The sequence below is a fragment of the Palaemon carinicauda genome, chromosome 38 (assembly GCF_036898095.1).
Source record: "Palaemon carinicauda isolate YSFRI2023 chromosome 38, ASM3689809v2, whole genome shotgun sequence".
NCBI lineage: Eukaryota > Metazoa > Arthropoda > Malacostraca > Decapoda > Palaemonidae > Palaemon > Palaemon carinicauda.
The window spans coordinates 59,968,645-59,990,726 of record NC_090762.1 but is presented as its reverse complement, the minus strand read 5'-3'; the positions used below and the strand labels follow the sequence as shown (position 1 = coordinate 59,990,726).

At 48.4% G+C, this 22,082-nt stretch overlaps 1 protein-coding gene across 2 annotated transcripts in view; it reads right to left on the bottom strand.

The window, feature by feature from the left end:
• Positions 1-21,022, bottom strand: part of LOC137630209 (uncharacterized) — a 50,796-nt gene extending 29,774 nt beyond the window's left edge. For both annotated transcript variants that reach the window (XM_068361660.1, XM_068361659.1), the window contains exon 1: positions 20,932-21,022. The gene's annotated coding sequence lies outside the window, so the exon portion shown is untranslated. The remainder of the gene's footprint in view (positions 1-20,931) is intronic.
• Between the last annotated feature and the right edge of the window lie 1,060 nt (positions 21,023-22,082).

Sequence of the window (22,082 nt, the reverse complement as noted above, 5' to 3'; positions counted from 1 at the left end):
ATCATGCTTGCTATCTTGTAATTTGGACAACCCTGGCTTAGATAATATCAATAACAGAACACATCATTGGTTGGCTTTTAGGCGTGATAAGCTATGAGTGAATTAACACATTTAAAAAAAAAAAAAAAAAAAAAAAAACACTGGGATGTACGCTAAAAGGCTTGATTTACGTAATTCTATTACCCTAAAAATGTGTTATGCAAGGAACACCTTCGATATGCAGGTATCTAACAAATTAATTACAAGAAATATAACCATAAACAATTAGGAATTACCATTGCAAGAAATTTCTGATTACTGAAGTCGTTTCCCCCTTGCTTGAATACTGCATAAACGCTTTGATACTGTTATATAAATACTGCTTAAAATTTGATTCTTTCAACTTTGACATTTAGAATTAATAGCAATAATATTTCTAAAGTATGGAATAGAGATGATCGGAAATCATCAACAGGGCGGCGGTACTGCCCACTCTTGGGAAACTGCTAAATTTAAATCAAAATCTGTAACTGCGTTAACCAAGGTTACCGCCAGTAGTACATGGTATACAAAGAGGTGTATTTGCAAAAATCTATTTAATCATATGAGTTGAAATTTCCTGAACAACATTTTACTGTTCTATAATTAAAGATTTTCAGTAAAAAATTCCATTTTACTCTTGACAGCTAAATATTTGACCATGGTTTTTATCCTGTATCTCTAACATGTGATGCTCCCCTAGAGCTGTTCATGAAATTCTCAAGTGGAGGTAGTTGCCAAAATACTATAAAAATGGTCAAATTATCGAACACCACGGAACTACATTTCCAATAAAAAAAACTAATTTCCTACTTTAAATATTGCACTTTCAATGAATTTGACCCATATTTCCACCGCAAAATAAACCATTTTTCTGTTATCACCCCTCCTTCCCGAAGGACAGTGGTGGGATCCCAGATCCCAGACTTTGGATAGGCAAAAACAGGAAAAAACCCTGCTTATTCAACTCTCTTCAGATTCGTAACAGGGCACAACCTAACCTAACTTCGTAGCTCCCTGGTCACAGGCCTAACGAAGGGCAAGCTGCCGGAACCCCCTTTCCAGGTTACAAAACTACCCAGGTCACCGACCTAGCCGAGAGGGCACGCCATCCGGATCCCCGTTCCCAGGTCACAAACCTGGACAGAGGGTTAGCCCCCGGAACCCCCTTCCAGGTAAAATGTAAACAAATATTTTGAAGGAAGAGGATGCAGTAATGTGCAATTTTTCATGGATTTATTGTGCATCCCAGAGAATTATGCATAAAATAGACAAAGTTAGTTTTACCATTATTTATCAATTCACCAGTAAATTTTCCCCACCTAAGAATTCCCATTCCCACTGAGTGGTGCCCATTACCTTAAGATATATTAGAGAAGATCTAAATTATTCAATTGAGAATGAAATAAATTATTTTATGGGCTCAGGCCATGTCGTCCTGATGGAAGTTCCTTCGTTAGTAGCTTCCTAGGTTATATTTTACTACAGTGATATATCCGAGAGAATTTACCAAAGGTATCCAGAATTCTAACTGGAGCAAGTATCCCTTTAAGATTTTTAATAGGGGATATCGCATAATATCAGAGGACGTATTCTTGACACATCGCATAGCTATCTACACCCCTAATAGCGTTTTCGCTTCGAGGGGAAAGTGGCAAGAATATAGGTGAGCCGTTATTAAGGCAACGCTCTTACTGTACTGTAAATAGGCGCCACCCCGCCACCTCGTGGCGCCATCTAGCCATTCTTTCCCTTGTAGCTTTGCTGACCGGGGTTTATCCCGTGTTATCTCTTGCTATTTTGGACTTATTTCGTTGCTATGATGTCTTCACCAGCCTCATCTGCTTCTGGAAAGTTAAGTAATATCTTTGAATTGTGTAAATGTAAGCTCTTGCCAGTTTTACTCTTCGATTCAGATCGTAATTAATGTAACAAGAGCTGTTGCCAGCCGGATGGCGTCATGGACGCGGTCGTTCTTTCTGTACATTTAGTTATCCAGAACAACTTTCCCGGCATCGCTTGCTTTTTAACTTTAGCTATTTAGCAATTTAGCTAGGGATTTTTATATTATGTCATTGTTGTCGTGAATTTGGCTAAGTATTTCAAGCCTCAGGAGTGCTAGGCTTCCTAGCCTAGGCACCTTCACACTTCATGCATGATATAACCTTCCTGGTAAAGTTTTACTGAAGCTCAGGCAATATTTTATACATTTAAGATATTACTGCATAAAATTTTCCTCTTCCAAGATAGTATACGAAAGAGTTTCGGTGAACGATTCTCACTGCACCTAGGCTACTAGCCTAGGGGCTTTAGTATACTTTCATACATGTCCCCAATTGCTCTTGTATTGTCTTTTAAGGGAGACTAACACCTCCTATACCTTTCAAGCCAATACCAATCTCCTAGCAGAATTTAAGAGCAATTCCTCTTCCCTCTGACTAGCCTAGGCTACCCTCGGTTAGCTTTGCCCTGAACTGAGTTCTGGCAAATCTTTACTGGGCCGTTCCGTTTCTTTCTATTAACCACTGAGTCGGTTTTGAGCCTAGAACGGGACATCAGAGTAGAATGTCTGTGTTTGACATCCGTCCGTCTTGGTAAAATGATTTCCCAAGTCAGGTTAGGTTGCCTTTACAGGAGGCTAGACCTCCCTAGGCCATACCCTGGAGGTCTTATATGACAATTCCTCCTCCCTTGGCCTAGCACACAGTCCTGTGCTGTTAGATCTTAAGCCGAAGAATTGAATTCTTCCCCTGCCTGAGATCTCTGGTACGAGATTCCGTTCCCTTTTGAGATTGCGTCCTGGGTGTCGCCTTCTCACCTAGACTAACCCAACCTGGGGAATTGAATTCCCCAACTATGAGGTCGTCTACTATGGGATCAGAATCGCCCAGGTCGGTAGTGCCTTCGGGTATTACCTCACCTATAGGACCCTTGCCCCTCCCCTGCTGTCCCTTTTGTGTTGGCCTAGCCATCACACACCCTGGCCGTCATTCTACATTCGACCCTATGGGTATTCTGAAGAATTGGCCTGGGGTCTCCTGTCTGCCGCCGGCTGCCGGCAGGAGCCCCCATCTTTATTTGAGTGTTCTTCAGCCCTCCATTGGACTGCCTTCCATATCCATGCTACCAATATGGATGGGATATGGTTAGATGGAAGCCCGAATTTAATTCCCCGTTCCATTTGAACCCTCATTCCGGATGTAGGCCGGCAAGGCTGAGCCTTTGCCTTCCTCCATCCTTCTTTTCCTTTGCCTTTCCTCATTCTGGGCCGACTGCCGAGCCATGTTGGACGCCTGCCGGCAGTTAGCTCTGCCGCCACTTGCCATGGGCGCCGCTGATCGACGATCAAAGGCAATAAGCATACTCTGACCGGCCGCCATTAACTATGTTGTCTGCCGGCAGCCGGCCACCCAAAGTCTAGACATTTAGCCGCCAGCTGCCGCCGGGTCCTACTTGATAGAGGGACCCTCTGGCTGACGGCGACCTGCCGCCCATCATCCTGAAGGCAGTACTTGCCTTCCATAAGCCTGGAACCTACCGGCGAATGCCCACAGACACAGCAGTACTGGCAGCATGCCGCCGGCAGAGCAACTGCCGGCGACCTGCTGCCCATCACCCTGAAGGCAGTGCTTACCTTCCATAGCCCAGAACATGCCGGCAGGCACGGCAGTGCTGGCGGCATGCCGCCAGCAGTCAGTGCTGTAGCCCATACTAATTTTTTCCAACCTACAAGGTGCTCATGGGCAGCCCATTGTGAGACCATCACATCTAAGAGAGCGATTCTCTCTGCCTTTTTAATGGTTAACAACCATTACCAATTCCCCAATATTGAATCTAGAAGACAGTATTAAGAAGACACTTTATATCCAAGGATATTATCTTCCCAAATTCGTTAAGAATTTAGTATTCAATATTGAAGGAGGTCACAGCAGTGGGCTGGACAGGAGACACAAGTAGGTGTCTTTTCCTTTTTTCTAGCTTACCCTATCCTAAGCTATATATTTAAAAAAAATATGTATGATGAAATCTGAGAATTTCACCGAATACTTATATGCTTTTCTTTCTTTACAGGAGGAGCATCCCGAGTGCGGGAACAACTTCTGCAGGGTCCGCAGTAGGAACTTCTGCGGACATGACATGTGCAGGGCCCACGCTCGCTGCGCAGTCACGAAGGGATCTTTGAAATACTGGGACCCACAGGTATGTACCGTTTGTAACAAACTTGTTAAGGAGGCTTTTGATGATCAAAAGTCTACAGAGTCAAGGGATGCAGCAAGAGAGACGTTGCGAAAATGGCTCAGGGGTTTTCAGAAGAACACCTCTGGCCCATATCTTCCTAATGAGAGGATGAGGGACTGTCTGTTCCCTAGGGCATCTTCGGATGCAATCGTTCCCCAGGCTCAACCTGAGATTCCCCTCGTCCAGATTCCGATAGAATCTGTTGTATCGTACGGCTTGAAGGGCATCCAGCTTGAGGACAACATGTCAGTTGTCTCAGAGGAGACTGAACACAATCTCCTGGTGGAAGAACTGGAACAGGAGGATGACGTACCCCCTGAAGGCGAGACCGAGAAAGCCGAAACGATTTCGGTTTCTTCTGCTACGGTGGCCGAGCTGGTGCCTTCGACCTCTTCTTCTGCCCCCCGGTTGGATTCGATCACGAGTACGCTGCACTCACTTCTGTCCATGTTCCAGGACATGCAAAAGAAATCGTCTGAGAAGGAGGCTTCTCTTCGGACGGAGATGCATCAGCTCGTGGCAACGCGTTTAGCCCCGAAGAAGCTAAACATCAAGGATCTTCCTGCTTTCTCTTACGTCAATCCTTGGAGGTATGCGGAGCACATGCCGATGTCAGGGGGGAAGATCTTCCTCTCTGAGAAACTGGGCATGGTCCTAGTGGATGATGTAGAGTTCTGGCCCAGCAAAGGGGCCTATCCGGATTGCTATGTCCGCCTGAGGACGGAACCTTCGTCCAAAGAGGAGACAGAGCCGAAAGAGGTCATCGTTCTTGACCTCCCCAAGGCCCAGGCCTTATTTACCAACACATTGAAAGAGAGGGCCTTTACTAGCTCCAAGGTGCCGGCTCTCAGCAAAAAGCACCGTTCCTTTATTGCTGATCCCTCTCGTGCCTTTCCCTTTATGGACAAAGGGTTTAAGGCCGCCTTAAAGGCGGTTGAGGCAGGGAAACCCTGTCCTACACTCGAAGAGTGTAGACCCTTTTCCCTCGCCTTTCCATCGGATGATGCGGACTGGAAAGATGTTCACAACACTTTCACAGTCGGGAAGCTGGAGGCAGACATTGCCGGACGACAGTTCGGTGAAGACCTCCCCAAGTTGTCGAACTTTCTCCTGCGCAGAGAGCAGGAGACTAAAGAACGTCTTGCCGCTTCAATGTCTCTGCAGACGGGGCTAGACACAATGGCAAGCATATCTGAAACCCCAGACATGTACATGGTCTTCGCCAAGGCTCATCTGGCGACGGTCACCAGACCTGTTTGTGTTCGCCTCGGCTGCGGTGAGGCACGAACCAAGGAAGCTGATAGCTTCCAACACCTGGGGAAAAGACCTCTTCCAAAGCAAAGTGGTCAAAGAGGTCGTGGACAAAGCCGCAACGGATAATAGGAATCTCCTCTCCAAGTGGGGATCGTCCTCCAAGAGGAAGTCTTCCGCTGACGAGGGTCCCCAGCCAAAAAGGAAGACGAAACGACCAAGAGTGCCCTCTCGTCCCAGGGAACAACAACAGCTTCCCATGGCCACGGTGCAATAGACTGTAGCACAGCCAACCACCACCTTCCAACTGGTCTCCCAGACGGTGGCGACTGTGTCGCCCGCTTTCACCCCAGCTTTCGAAAGGCAGTCAACGACCTTTAGACGGAAGTCTCGAGGTTCCTTTCGAGGATCCTCTAAACACCCCTCCAGAGGCAGGGGCAACAGAGGTGGACGTGGACGTGGCCAAGGAGGTAAATCCTCGTACCAGCACTCAAAGTGAAATGCTACCGGTAGGAGGGAGACTTCTCCTCTTTCGGGATCACTGGACCTTCGATCCCTGGGCCCACAGCCTAGTCAAGAATGGACTAGGGTGGAGCTGGAACACAACTCCACCCAACTTCCCTCAATTCTTCCAACACTCAACACCCAAATTGGAAGAATATGTTCAGGAACTCTTAAACAAGAGAGTTATAAGAAGGGCGAAATCCATCAAATTCCAAGGAAGGCTATTTTGTGTTACGAAGAAGGACTCGGAAAAGCTCAGAGTCATTCTGGACCTATCACCACTCAACAAGTTCATAGTGAACTACAAGTTCAGAATGCTGACGCTTCAACACATAAGGCCCCTTTTGCCCAAACAGGCATATACAGTCTCCATAGACATGACGGATGCGTACTGGCACGTGCCAATCAACTGTCAAGTTTCCCCCTACCTAGGGTTCAAACTACAGAAAAGACAATACGTCTTCAGAGCCATGCCCTTTGGCCTAAACATAGCTCCAAGGGTATTCACCAAGCTTGCGAATGCAGTCATTCATCAATTACGCCTAAAGGGAATTCAGGTAGTAGCCTACCTGGACAACTGGCTGGTGTGGGCAGCATCCAAGGAGGAGTGCATGCAAGCCTCCAAGGAAGTGATCCAGTTCCTGGAACATCTAGGATTCAAGATCAACTTGGAAAAGTCTCGTCTTTCTCCAGCTCAGACGTTCCAGTGGCTGGGTGTCCACTGGGACTTACAGTCACACTGCCTTTCCATTCCATCAAAGAAGAGGAAAGAGATAGCGGGATCTGTCAAGAGACTCCTTCAATCCGCCTGGATATCAAGAAGGCAACAGGAGAGTTTGCTGGGGTCCCTCCAGTTTGCCTCAGTGACAGATCCAGTGTTGAGAGCACAATTAAAAGCTGCATCAGGAGTTTGGAGAAAATACTCATCAAACGCTCGAAGAGATCTAAAGAGACCTATACCGAATCGTCTGCGATCCCTACTCAAGCCATGGTCGAAGGTCAAGAACCTAAAGAAGAAGGTACCCTTGCAACCACCTCCACCGTCAGCCACCGTTCACAAGGATGCCTCAAAGGAAGGGTGGGGAGGCCACTTTCATCATCAGAAAGTCCAAGGAACCTGGTCTCCCATCTTCAAAACCTTCCACATCAACTTTCTGGAAGCCATGGCAGTTTTTCTCTCACTGAAGAAACTGAAACTTCGCTGCTCGATCCACATCGAGATGCCTAAATCGACAGGGCTCGAGATCGCCTCAATTGAATCAAGTAATACTGGCCATCCTCCAACTAGCAGAGAAGAAGAGATGGCACTTGTCAGCAGTCCAACTTCAAGGATTCCGCAATGTGACGGCGGACGCTCTTTCCAGGTTCAACCCAGTAGAGTCAGAATGGTCCCTAGACGCAAGATCATTCTCCTTCATCTTACGCAAAGTCCCAGGACTGCAGATAGACCTCTTCGCAACGAGCGACAAGAAGAAGAAGCTACCCCGGTATGTAGCCCCGTACGAGGACCATCTAGCTTAAGCGACCATCTAGCGGAAGCAACGGATGTGATGTCTATAGACTGGAACAGATGGTCCAAGATATACCTGTTCCCTCCAACCAACCTTCTGCTGAAAGTCCTCGACAAGCTGAGATCCTTTCACGGGACAGCAGCGATAGTGGCCCACAAGTGGCCCAACAGCGTTTGGTTCCCCCTAGTAACGGAACTACGCCTGAAGCTGATCCCGTTGCCGGATCCAGTTCTGACTCAGCAAGTGCAGAAATTGACTGTCTCGGCTTCATCACAAAAGTCCCAGAACCTTCATCTCATGATTTTCTCACCTTAGCAGTCAAGAAAAGGTTCGGGATTTCAAAGGACAGTATTGACTTCTTAGAAGAATACAAGTAAAAGTCAACAAGAAGACAATAAAAGTCTTCCTGGAAGAAATGGGTCGCCTTTGTCAAGGCAAAGAAACCTAAGGAGATTTCTACGGATTATTGTTTTCCTTCTTCATCCATCTCCATGAACAAGGCCTAGCAACCAATACGATCACTACGTGCAAATCTGCCCTAACCAGACCAGTGCTTTATGCCTTCCAGGTAGACTTCTCTAACGAATTCTTCAACATGATTCCCAAAGCCTGCGCTAAATTTCGGCCCGCAGCTCCTCCAAAGCCCATTTCATGGTCTCTGGACAAGGTTCTTCACTTAGCATCAACTCTGAACAATGAAGATTGTTCGCTAAAGGACTTGACTCAAAAGGTGATATTCTTATTTGCACTAGCCTCGGGAGCCAGTCAGCAAAATAGTGGCCCTCTCGAGGGATGATGGCCACATTCAGTTCACAAACTGCGGAGAACTGAACCTCTTTCCGGAGCCAACGTTTCTCGCCAAGAACGAGCTGCCCACTAAGAGATGGGGTCCCTGGAGAATCTGCCCTCTGAAGGAAGAAGCATCCCTCTTCCCAGTGGAATGCCTAAAGGTCTATCTTCGTCAAACTTCAGACTTTAAGGGAGGACAGCTTTTCAGGGGAGAAACATCTGGTTCAACGTTATCCTTGAAAAAGATAAGGGCAAAAATCACCTATTTTATTCGCAGAGCGGATCCAGACAGTACACCTGCAGGTCATGATCCGAGGAAAGTTGCCTCGTCTCTAAATTTCTTTCAGACTATGTCGTTTGAAAGCCTTCGCGCTTATACTAGGTGGAAGTCATCCAGAGTCTTCTTCAAACACTACGCGAAGCAATTAAAGGAGATAAAGCATTTTGTGGTGGCAGCAGGTAGTGTTCTAAAACCTGCCGCCTGACTTCTGCGAAGAACTGTGCACTATTTGGGACTTTTAGTGAAGGGTGTACATGATAGACTCTTAAGGTATATCATGTGAATAATGTGTCTAGTGACGACACTATATACTATTCTAACTACACAGGTGACATTAAGCATAATAGACTAACACGTGTGCCATGCATATTTAGATGCATAGTGTTCCTTGTAACAACAGAATATATAGTGAAATCTTTACATATTTCCCATAAGTGGCTTGTGTTCCCTTTTCAGGTGAAGCTTTATCTATTTCTGTTATTACAAATTATGCTCTTATGCAGATTTATTCAGCATAAATTGTAATTGTAGTTGATTGTTACAACTATGATTTCTATTTTTTTTATTTTTGTAATAAACTATAGTAGGAATCTTTGTGTCTCATTTCGCGCCAAATATTCTAAACTTATATGAATGTCAGAGCATCTTTTGATCCTATTGATATCTAGGAAAACACAAGGAACTGAGGTTATTACTGTTCAAAGGAACCAGGTAAGGACTAATTGTACTAAACTGTTTATCTTACTGAATTAAGGTTTCCTTCATATATATAAACCTGTCTGTCTCTATTAACAACCAGACCTGGGAGGTTTTCAGTAACCTACACAGATCAATACCATCTAAGTACAAACTATGTTTTACGTATGACAACACTAATATACAAACTGTTTGCTAGTCTGTGCCTTGAACTCACAATCCTCGGGTTTTTTCCTAAAGTCTACCCAGACTCTTCCCTGTAGGGGGCAGGAAGCACTGACATATGACATGATAAGTTGAATGATGTATAACGGTAACAACAAGTCTCTCTATGTCCAGAAGACTTAAGGAAAATTTATCTTGAAATGAACGGCACTATTGAAAACCCACAGATACATTAATCATCTGGTAAACTTCCATCAGGACGACATGGCCTGAGCCCAAAAAATGACAAATTCGTAGATAATTTGTATTTTTCCTAATGATACAAACCTAGCTATTTACACGGGGTAGTTACTTCGGCGCAGCCGATGACGAGCCATAAAGTTTTAACGAGGGTTTCCTACCCCACTGGGGGGGGGGGGGGGGGGGGGTAGCTTGCTACCCCTCCACCCTCACACACACCGGTAATTCGTCCACTTTACTTAGAGGTAGGACTTATCTTGGGGGACAGGGCTGGCGGGCACGTAACTGTAAATAGCTAGGTTTGTATCGTTAGGAAAAATACAAATTATCTACGAATTTGTCATTTGTTCCGTAACTGAATACAAACCACGCTATTTACATGGGGTGACTCAACCCTTAGGAAGGGAGGTAAGTCCCCTGCCATACTGGCTTTGGCTTGCCCGGGGGCCCCGAACCTGAATTCATAAAGCAACTCCAGGATCGGGGTCCCTGCACCTCGCAGGCAGTCAAGGGCTGCTGCGGCCTACATAAGTTGTGTGTGAAGGTGAGCAGTGACACGTCCTAGGAAGTTGACCTGGAGTCCTTAATAAGGAAATCTAGGCTAGGACTACCCAATACCACCTCATCAGGGTATGGGGACATGACAGTATTACAAGTTAATACTAGGAACACAAGGAAGCACGGTTTACCTGCAGAGGTTCGAGGTCAGCTGTGCAAAGGACCAGGATGCTGTTTTTCTCCAAGGGAGGAGAGGATGAAGAAAAGAAAAGGGCCAGACAGATCTTTTCATTCACACAGACTAAAACCGGGTAACAATGCCCTCAACCCTCTGCTACTTGTCCAATTAGGAACCAGCTGTTGTGCAGCCACCAAAGGGCCGATAGAAAACGTATCGAGCCTCCTGTGTGTCACGTCTTGCAGGTAGTGGGCCGTGAAGGTAGTCTGACGCTTCCAGACCCCGGCTTGCAGGACCTGCGTCACAGAAAAGTTCTTCTTGAAGGCCAGGGACGCAGCTACGCCCGACATCATGCGCCCTAGGGCGTCGTGACGGAGGAGGGTCAGAACTCAAGGCCAGGTGGATTACCTTGCGGATCCAGGCCGAGATGGTGTTCTTGGTGACCCTCTTCTTCGTTGGCCCGGTGCTAACAAACAAGTCTCGCACCTGGGGCCGGACTGCAGCTGTTCTCTTCAGATACAACCTCAGACTCCTAACTGGGAACAGTAGGAGATGGTCTGAGTCATCTGTTACAGAACGAAGACTCGAGACCTGGAAAGAGTCGAACCTAGGGTCCTGCACTCCCGGGTTCTGAGTCTTGGCAACAAACTCAGGGACGAAGCTGAACGTCACCTCCCCCCATCCCCTTGAATGGGCGACGTCGTATGAGAGACCATGTAGTTCGCCAACTCGCTTGGCCGAGGCCAATGCTAGCAAGAACACCGTCTTCCAGGTAAGGTGGCGATCCGAAGCCTGGCGTAATGGTTCGTAGGGAGGCCTCTTAAGAGACCTGAGGACTCGAACCACGTTCCAAGGAGGTCTCACTTCCAACTGAGGGCAGGTAAGTTCATAACTACGTATGAGCAGGGACAGTTCCAGCGAGGAGGAAATGTCCATTCCTTTGAGCCTGAAGGCAAGACTTAAGGCTGAGCAATAGCCTTTCACTGCCGAGACTGAAAGGAGCATTTCTTCCCGCAGATACACAAGGAACTCCGCTACTGCTGGTAAAGTGGCATCGAGGGGAGAGAGACCCCTTCCACGGCACCAACCACAGAAAACTCGCCACTTCGCCTGGTAGACTCCTGCGGATGACTTGCGCAGGTGACCAGACATCCTTTCCGCAACTTGTTGCGAAAATCCTCTCTCTTTGAGAAGATGCTGGATAGTCTCCAGGCGTGAAGACGAAGCGAAGCTACGGCTTTGTGGAAGATGTTGGAGTGGTTGTTTGAGTAGCTCGTGACGTGGAGGGAGTTCCCTCGGGATCTCCGTGAGGAGCTGCAGAAGGTCCGGAAACCACTTCGCGTGATGCCATAGCGGAGCTATCAAAGTCATCGAGAGATTGACCGATGTTCTGGTCTTGTTGAGGACCCTCCTCATCAGACAGAACGGGGGAAAGGCGTACACGTCGACGTTGTCCCACCGTTATTGGAAGGCATCCTGCCAGAGTGCCTTGGGGTCCGGGACTGGGGAGCAGAACAGCAGAAGCTTGGTGTTCAACGCCGTAGCGAACAGGTCCACAGTCGGGGAACCCCACAAAGTCAGGACTTTGTTGGCTATCAGAGGATCCAAAGACCATTCGGTACTCAATATCTGCGTCGCTCTGCTCAGACTGTCGGCGAGCACATTCCTCTTGCCTGGAATGAAGCGAGCTGTAAGTGATATCGAGTGGGCCTCGGACCATCACAGGATCTCTACTGCAAGATGGGACAGCAGTTCCGAAAAGGTACCTCCCTGCTTGTTGATGTAAGCCACCACCGTAGTGTTGTCGCTCATCACCACTACGGAGTGACCCGCCAGGACTTGGTGGAACTTTTGAAGGCCCAGAAAGACGGCCTTCATCTCCAGCAGGTTTATGTGAAGGTACTTTTCTGATTCTGACCACAGGCCGGAGGCCTTGTGGTTCAGCACGTGGGCCCCCACCCCTTGTTTGATGCGTCCGTAAACAACATCAAATCTGGGGGGGAGACGAGAAGATCCACTCCCTTTCATAGATTCTCGTCTGCCACCCACCACTCCAGGTCCGACTATTCCGCAGATCCCATAGGATCAAGATGTCCGGGGAGTCGAGGCCTTGACTCCACCGGGAATTCAGTCACCACTGAAGGGATCTCATCCTAAGGCGACTGCTGGGAACGAGACGGGTTAGAGAGGAAAGGTGGCCGAGGAGACGAAGCCACAATTGGGCTGGGAGTTCTTCTCGAGTGAGGAAAGGTCTCGCGACCTTCCTCAGCCGTGCTATCCTTTCGTCTGATGGGAAGGCTTTGTGGAGATTGGTGTCTATGATCATGCCTAGATAGACCAGTCTCTGAGAGGGCTGCTGAGAAGACTTTTCGAGGTTTACCACGATCCCCAGATCCCGGCAAACCTCGAGGAGCTTGTCCGGGTGGTGGAGAAGGGATACCTCCGAGTCTGCCAGGACCAGCCAGTCGTCCAGGTAACGAAGGAGACGGATGCCGGTCCTGTGTGCCAACGAAGAGATGATGGTGAAAACTCTGGTGAACACCTGAGGTGCTGTGGAGAGACCGAAACACAACACCTTGAACTGGTAGATCTTGTGATCTAGGCAAAATCTTAGGTACTTCCTTGAAGACGGATGGATCGGGATCTGGAAGTACGCGTCCTTCAGATCCAGAGTGCACATGAAATCCTGCGGTCTCACTGCAAGCCTGACCGTGTCCGCTGTCTCCATGCTGAACGGTGTGTTTGACAAACCCGTTCAGGGTTAAGAGATCGATGACTGGTCTGCAGCCTCCAGACGCCTTTTTCACAAGAAAGAGTCGACTGTAGAAGCCTGGGGACCCGTCCACGACCTCCTGGAGCGCGTTCTTCTCCAACATGGTCTGGACTTCGGCCCGGAGGGCCTGCCCTTTTGCCGATCCCATGGCAAAAGAGCTCAACGACACTGGATCCGCTGTCAGGGGAGGTAGAGATGCCGTGAACGGGACGCGATACCCTTGAGAAATCACAGAGATCGTCAAGGCATCCCCCACTGGTGGACATGCAGGGGGATTTCCACCCCTAGCGTTTCCAGCCTCGGACGGTACCTCTAGGGTTCTTGCTCCCCTTGGAGGACTTCTTGGCCCTTCTGCCCCTGGCAGGAAAGGGCTTAGACACCTTGGGCTTCGCCGTGACGGTTGTCTTCTTCGTGTCCTTGGCAGGGCGGGGCTGTTGCACCGCCGGAGGCTTGTAGGGCCTTGTTGTCAGGGCCCTATGGATGAGGGAATCCTGATTGGACTTCCTCCACCTCTCGGCAGTGAGCTCCACGTCCTTAGGCTCGAACAGAGCTGAGGACAGAAGAGTGTCTGAGCCTACAAGTCTCGGTGCTGGGGACCTTCTGGTGAAACCTCTCAGCAACTGCGTCCCGACGCTTGAGGATCGTGTTGGCCCACAAGCTCGCAACCTGGTGGGACAGGAACTCGATGGTCCAAGTGCCCGAGAGGAGGAAGGTCTCCAGCGCTTTCCTGGTGCTTTCCTTGGAGAGATCTTCGGACCGCACCAGAATGCCCAGACCCCCCAGCCAGATGTCTAGCCATAAAGCGGCCTGCATGGCGCACTTAATGACCTTCTCCTGACTCTGGATCTCAGTGGCCGAGAAGGGCACGTGCCGGTTGGAGAGTTTCTCAAGAGAGACTCCACCTGTGAGGGGTTCCACGGAGTGGTGCAAGGGAAGACTCAGAGAAGACTCCTCAAGGATCTCAAAATACCTCCTCTGATGGACTTGAGGAGGAGGGAGGCACTCGACCTGCTGGAGGAGGCAAGCTCCGCGAGCTGTCCCTCGATCTTCTCTCTGGCACTCTTCATCCCCTGAGACCAGGGTAAAGCTGCACTGGCCCTAGAGGGCTTATGAGTGCCAAAGATACGATCCAGGACTGTGTCCTGCCCTTCACGAGGAGGGACCCCAGGATCTGGGATCCCGTTTAGACTCCTCATGAGGGACAGGACTTGCCAGAATGCATGTTCTGACTCCTGGCGCTCGCCTCCCGATGGACTTGCAGCGAAGTCTCCTGTCCCCAAGGGCTCTCCCTGGGGGGACACGTGGGCATCCTCGACCGCCCTATGCTGCTCCTGTCTGATCCTGGCCGATGATTTAGGAATAGTCTTAGAGTCCTTAGATTCCCTCCTGGGAGGGATACAGGACTCCAAGAGCGAAGGGGGTAGGTCCTTCTCCACCTCAAGACGAGGGGACCTCTCGGGAGGGGGATGATCTTCCTCCATTGGTGCGATGGGAAGACATCCTCTCCGACCGACTCCCCTGAGGAGGGGTATTCCTCCTCCGCAAGGGAGGGCGAGAAGGTCTGAGGAGGAGTAGGAACCTTGCCTAAGGATCTGCAAGGGGATAGCCTAGGTCTCGGAGGAGGATCCACGGGAGAAACTCCTCTCTTCAGGGGGGAGGAAACTGCCACTGGTTCGCGACCCGAGTCAAAGGTGGCTGGCTTAATAGCCCGCACAAGAGCTCTGAGGAGGGTATCGAACCACGGCTGTTGACTGACAGCGGCGCTGTCAGACACTCCCTCTGGAGGGAAGGGGATCGACGGATCCCTAGGAGGGTTTAACAAACGAGGGTTCGCCTTCTGGACTGAAAAAGAAGAATCCCGAGACCTTTCCGGGGAGCGGCCCCCTTCTGGCGAGTGCGCTGGTCTGCGCTTGCGGGGGGTGGAGCGCGACAAGGAAGAATCCGCCTGCCGGCGCGCGCGCTGGGGCTCGTGAACCGGGCCCGGCAAAGGGTCGCGCGCGTCATTGTAACGCGAAGCTGGAAAATCGCGAAGCTGGAAAATCGCGAGCGGGCAGGCGATGCTGGAAAATCACGCACGCGCCCACGTGAGCGGGGGCGGGCACAAGTCGATTGTCGCGCAGATGGATCAATGGCGCAATCAGGCCTTGGAGAGCGAGCCGGAATAAGGCCGCGAGAGCGAGTAGGTGAAGGCGTTGGTGTACAGCGATCAGGAACTGGCCGAACGCGCGGGAGCGCAGCGACCTGGTGAGACCCAGAAGGGCGCGATATGACAGGGGCACCTGGGCGCGTGTCCGGGAGAACTCGCCGCGAAGGCGATAGAACTGTAGCAGAGTCTCGAGAGACCTGCGGGCGACGGTCGGGAGGGATCGCCCTATTCGCCTGCGAGGTCGTTAACCTCGCTGGCGATCGTCGGCGCGCGTAGCGCGTATCCGGAACAGGCTGTTTCGGAGGCCGCGGGTTTCGAACGGCATGAGGAACGCTTACAGTTGCCTTGAACACAGGCACAGGGCGCGTAGCTGGAACTGGGCACGACAGATGAGCGTCGCGCGCGATAGTGTCGGCAACAGACTCGCGCGATTCCAGAGAGGGTTGTGAGCGCCTGTGCGCTGACTTAGCCATCTCTGGAGCCACGTGCTGAGTCGGCGCGACACGCGATAGCGTTGCAGAACACGCGGGAGCTGGAACAGGAACAGCGCGTGAACGCGCATCGCGAACCTCCTTTACAGCGCGAAGAATCCAAGGCGACAGCTGGATGCGATGGAGAGCGCGTGAGCGCTGAGGAGGGAATCGCGCGTGAACGAGCGTCGCGTTCTTCCCCCGTAGGGCGCGACGAGTCCGCAGGAACCTGTGGGCGCCTGTGGGCCGACTCTGGAACCTTTTGGACCGCGCGTGAAGTGACAGGAACCGGGGGCGATCGCGCTTTCCCCCCATAGGGCGCGACGAGTCCACAGGAACCTGTGGGCGCCTGTGCGCCAACTCTGGAACTTGTTGGACCGCGCACGGTGGAACATTAACTGGGGGTGAACGCGCGCCGCGTTTTTCCCCCATAGGGCGCGATGAGTCCGCAGGAACCTGTGGGCGCCTGTGCGCCGACTCAGGAACCTTTGGGACCGCGCGCGATGTAACAGGAACTGGAAGGGCGCGGCAGCGCTGGTAAAGGTGGGCGCGTGGGCGCCTTTGAGTGCTTGCGCGCTGCATCAGGAACAGCTGTCGATGCCTGGCGCGTAACAGGATCAGAGGCGCGAACACCTAACGGTGAGCACCGAAGCGCTTTGTCAGCAACATCAGGAACAACAGCAACAGGCGCAGGCAGAGCCTTACGCTTAGAGACGAGAGGCGCAGTTTTGCGCTCAAGGCCCTGAGACCCCGAAGGGCCTGGAGATTGCGCAGTGGCAGACTCAGGGGGCACGTCAAGCGCATCAGCAGCCTTCGACGTAGATGGTTGAGGAGACCCTTGTCCCGAAGGACGACCATCCTCCAAAGGGGATCTCGAACGATCCCAGAGAGGTCTAGGGTGGTAGCTGGCAGGACAGGAGAACGGCGAGTCGTCTCCTCCGCAGAGGATTGTGGGGACGACGAGCCGAAGAGGCGCCTCCTAACTCCCTTAAAGGGAGAAGGAAGGCCTCTACGGCAAAGGGGAGGGCGAGCCTTCCGCCTTATACGCCCACGAGGGGACGTAGGATCAGCAAGCTGACCATCATGGGGCCTCCGAAGAGGCGTCTCTACCAGAGAACTCCCTCGAGAGGGAATCTCAGTGGAAGGAGAGACCGTAGGACTCAGCTCCTCCCTCCAAGTGTGTTCAGAGGGAGAGACAGAGCCTTCAGATACCTCAGCCACAGAAACAGGTGTTTGGAAAGATCCATGGGACGTTTCCGAAACAACTACGTCAACCACAAACAGAGGATCTATCTTCGCTGTAGTTGCCGATTGCTCGGCGTCCGCACCCCGTTTGACCATGTCAAACAGGGCTTCCTTGGAGGGCGAACCCTGTAGCCCCAAGGAAGCCCAAAGCTGAAAAAGATCCTTGTTAGACATAACTACCTCCTCCAAGGGGGGAGGAGCAGCCGCCTCGCTATGGTAGGCGGCGGCCTCTCCCTTACCAGGGGATCGGTCAACAATATCAATATTACGGTCTACGCTACCGCTCGCCGGCCTCTCGGAAGAGGCCGCTCGAGCGGGAGCTTCGGAGGAGGAATGGGCGGCGGGAGAAGACCTAGGATTTTCTCTCTCCCGAGAACCCTCGGAAGGAGAACGATCCCGTTTAGCCTTCTTACGTCGCTGGGCAAACCTCTCCCACTGGGAGGTAGACCACTCCCTACACTCAATACACAAATTAGCACTATCACACCGTTGGCCCCTACACTGAGGGCATAAGGAGTGCGGATCCGTCTCCACAGCCAACATAAAGGTCCTACAAGGGCGGCCGGGAAGACCAGGGCAAGTGCGCATGATGATAATAGAGGCCAACTTCACACACAAACACTGCAAGAAAAAGCAAACAAAAATTATGGCAGTCAAAAGAGAGGAGTGAGCTGACAGGTCTGTCGTCTCTCCGAGCCAAAAGTAAAGTGGACGAATTACCACCCCCCCCCCCCCCCGCTAACTAGCGGTGGGGTAGGAAACCCTCGTTAAAACTTTATGGCTCGTCATCGGCTGCGCCGAAGTAATTACCCCATGTAAATAGCGTGGTTTGTATTCAGTTACGGAACAAACAGATTTTGAGCGAAGCGAAAAAATCTATTTTTGGGTGAGGTAGCCATGTCGTCCTGATGGACCCGCCCTCCTTTTGACAAAAGGATAACGATTCCCTCCCTAATGTACTGTATCTGTTACACCTACAAAGCTACAAAGAATGGCTAGATGGCACCACGAGGTGGCGGGGTGGCGCCTATTTACAGTACAGTAAGAGCGTTGCCTTAATAACGGCTCTCCTATATTCTTGCCACTTTCCCCTCGAAGCGAAAACGCTATTAGGGGTGTAGATAGCTATGCGATGTGTCAAGAATACGTCCTCTGATATTATGCAATATCCACTATTAAAAATCTTTAAGGGATATTCGCTCCAGGAGTTAGAATTCTGGATACCTTTGGTAAATTCTCTGGGATATATCACTGTAGTCAAATATACCCTAGGAAGCTACAAACAAAGGAACTTCCATCAGGACGACATGGCTACCTCACCCAAAAATAATTTTTCGCTTCGCTCAAAATCCGTTTTATGTTACAGTTATGGACAGATAATTATTTCTACTAAAAGACTGGTGTTTCCTATTTAAAAAGTCCGTTTTCCTTGAATGACACTTATTTTTTTCTGCAAACAAAAACTTAATCATCTAAGAAATAATAATTAATGGGGTTAGTGTGCGCAGCTCAGCATGTACCGCTTGCCAGTATATAGGAGCTCGATGTTTTTATTTTTCTACCAACGAAGCGAGCGCATGGCAGAGCAGAAACCATTATATTTCTAAATAAAAAAAAAGAAAAAATCCCCATTCTTAAACGATCAAAACGATATTCGATTTAATTGTAGTTGAAATGATGATCAATTTCAGTATAAGCACATTATATACTGCAGATAAAACTTTTTTTTTTTGTTCAAAATGTTCTGTCCGTAACTATAATTTTGCCAAAAATTATGGCCTTTTTCAAAGAAACCTGTTGTTTTTCTTACTATGTATAACCACATTTGGGGTGAATGTATGATAGCGGCCATTAGCATGTATGATGACAGCCGACTAAGAATACGGCAGTGCAAGGCTGATCGCAGGGAGGTCTAAGGCCCCCCCCCCCCAAGGTAAGTAGGTTGGAACACGGCCCGCAGGTTAGGTTGGGGTGGGGGGGGAGATTAGGTTAGTTTCAGTTTCTCACCTGAAACAAGAGGGATACACTTAAAATGCGAAACTTCTACTCGTGAAGCCACAAACTTCGGTCCATAGAGTCTTAACTTAAAATCTGGGGTTAGCTACTGATGGCCATCTTGGCTTCATCATCATCATCTCCTCCTACGCCTATTGACGCAAAGGCCTCGGTTAGATTTCACCAGGCGTCTCTGTCTTTACTCCAACCCTCCGTGGCTTACAGGGTAATTGATATGGGCGCTGTAAGCTGTTAAGAGTTAAGATTTAGGGTTGGGTACCGGTGGCCATCTTGGCTTGCAGTGTTACGCCATTTCCAGGCAGTCAAATTTAAATCTAGAATTGACAGCAGTCTAATTAACACTGGCCAATTTCTGAGAGACCTTTTCCTTTTAAGAGATTTTAAACGGACCCGATTACCACCTTTGCCAAATAAGAAAACTTTACCTGCAGGTAACATTGAACTTTTGGTAATTGTGTAGGAGACCTCCGCGCTCGATTTAAAAGTTTCTAAAAGTAGAAAACGAAAGAAAACAGTAAATTAGAGCTACAGTTACCTTGAAACTGTGAGATAATCCTCCTACAACCACCTAACTCTTACACAGAAAATGTAAGCATAAACCTACTACTACAATTATGGGGGACCCCAGTGGGAAGCGGGGTTTTTGGGTGGGGGGAGGAGGAGAAAAGTGATTTTTCGGGTCACTACCGAACCTAATACAACTACCTACCCTACCCTAGGGGCCATGTACCCCTACCTAGGCCTACCGGGGGGGGGGGGCTCCGGCCCCCCTGAGACCCCCCCTTAAGGCCACAGTAATTTTCAGGGCACCACCGAACCTAAGACACCCACCTAACCTAGCCTATGGGGCCCTGTACCCCTACCTAGGCCTACCGGGGGGGGGGGGGGGGGCTCCGCCCCCCCTGCGACCCCCCCTTAAGGCCACAGTAATTTTCAGGGCACCACCGAACCTAAGACACCCACCTAACCTAGCCTATGGGGCCCTGTACCCCTACCTAGGCCTAACTTTGCGTTTCCAACCCATGTACCTTTGAAACAAGACACGAAAAAATTGCACCTCCTCTTCCTTTTCCCACGAGTAACCACACTACGATCACACCGAATGCTAATTTGTTGTAATCTATACGGCACACATTTTCACAATTAGGGCACTTTTTCTCTGCCAAAATCAAACCATGACGTTGAGCAAATGCAATTAGCAAATCAACTTTCCCTGAATAATGTACACACAAATCCCCATAAGAAATAAAGCAATTGTCACAAGTGACACAGTCGGAACGGGATGAAGGTCCTGCTAATTGCTCCATACTTCACGGCAAAATGAGCTTTTCAGTTTGAAGGGAGATCCGAGACGTGCAAAAATATTCCTCCGCGGAACTTCACGTAAACTGTGGTAACTGGTGGAAAAATAGCAGGGATAAGTGAAGTAATAAGTGTCAGCATTGGCTAGATTTGTAAAAACCGCCATGATTGGTTTTCAAACAGTGTGACGTCAAGAAAACACCTGTTATTGGTTAGAATAGCATTGAGAACTAGTCTGCCATACGCAGTAAGGCGGTGAAACAGCTCATTTTAGCCAAGACATCACACAGTAAACAAAAACAAACACTTAGAAAAAATCCAAGTGAAACATAACTATACACACGAATATCTTCGTTAAATAGAAGCTGCTCATATATTGACTATTATATAAGCGTTCTATATGATATAATAGTGAATTGTAGGTGTTTAAATTCTTCAAGATCTTCCGCGGAGCTCTCCTACACATTTAACGAACTTTTTACTTCGCCTTAGCCTGGCCACAATTTCCAAACACTATGAATAACGTACCTTTAATTACAAAATGAATTTATACAAAGTAATAAAGAATGGAAAAGGACGTACAAATGGTTATTTATGGCAGGAAACTTACTTGGTTAAGAGTTACTTCACAAAAATAGCTTGAAATATAGTTGTTTACCCTTCACCGATTGGTAATGGCTGTCAATGACGTTTCAAGGTACAGTACTTTGGGAACAGAGAAGACGTTCCAGTAATGATTTTAAATGTTTGTTTATCTACTATTTACTCATCTAAGTTAGAATGAATAATTTGAAATAAATAAAACGCATTTTAATACATTTAATAGTACATGGGGAGTTATATCTTCAGTATCATGTATATACTATGAATAAATAAATAGCAAGAGTATGAAGCGTTAACTGAAAACCCTAAGTTATAGCTTATATAAACATTAAAATGTCATTGCAAGGGCAAAATCTTCTCCTAAAAGTGAATATACATATACTAAATAATGAATATTCAGAACTGAAAAGAGCTATATTTGATCAAAACTCTAAAATAAATTTTCATTGGCAGACGACCTTCTAATAAGGATGTAAAACTGAAATAATAAAATACTCTTCAGCCCATTGTATTATTCAACATTAATGTTATTTTTTAGACTACTATTTGTTTAATATATTCAATGATTTCGCAATAAATATTCATTATTCTAGGCTTGTAATTCTAAGAAAACTGTGAAGACCGCGATGGTATGGACACACATTGACAGTAAAAGAAACAAAAAATCTTTCTAATAAGTAATAGGCCTAACTAGAAACTGTTTTCGGAGATTTTTGTGCTAGACAGGCTCAATTTTATCACTGCAATATATAACCCATATAAGAAAATTACGTTAAATTTTATCATATATTATAATGTAGGTAATTGTTTTTACAGAAAATTAAGATAAATAAGTTTATAAAAGTTGTTGGCAGCTTTTACCTTTTTCATGATCACTCATAATTATAGTTATTGTTTAATCATTGAATTACTTTCGTAAAATTAAATATTTCATATAATATATCTGAAAATATAACATACATGATAAAAGAAAACTTTGAACACTGTAAATGCACTATCTGGCTTTAAAATCCGAACTTTGACAGTTGTTTTGTAAATCTTGTTTGGTAAAACAATTGACAGACGAATTTTCAGAATAATGACGTGGCATAAAATCTACGTTAACATTGGGAATGGATTTTTTTATTGATTCAAATACCATGCATAATGCATAAGGAT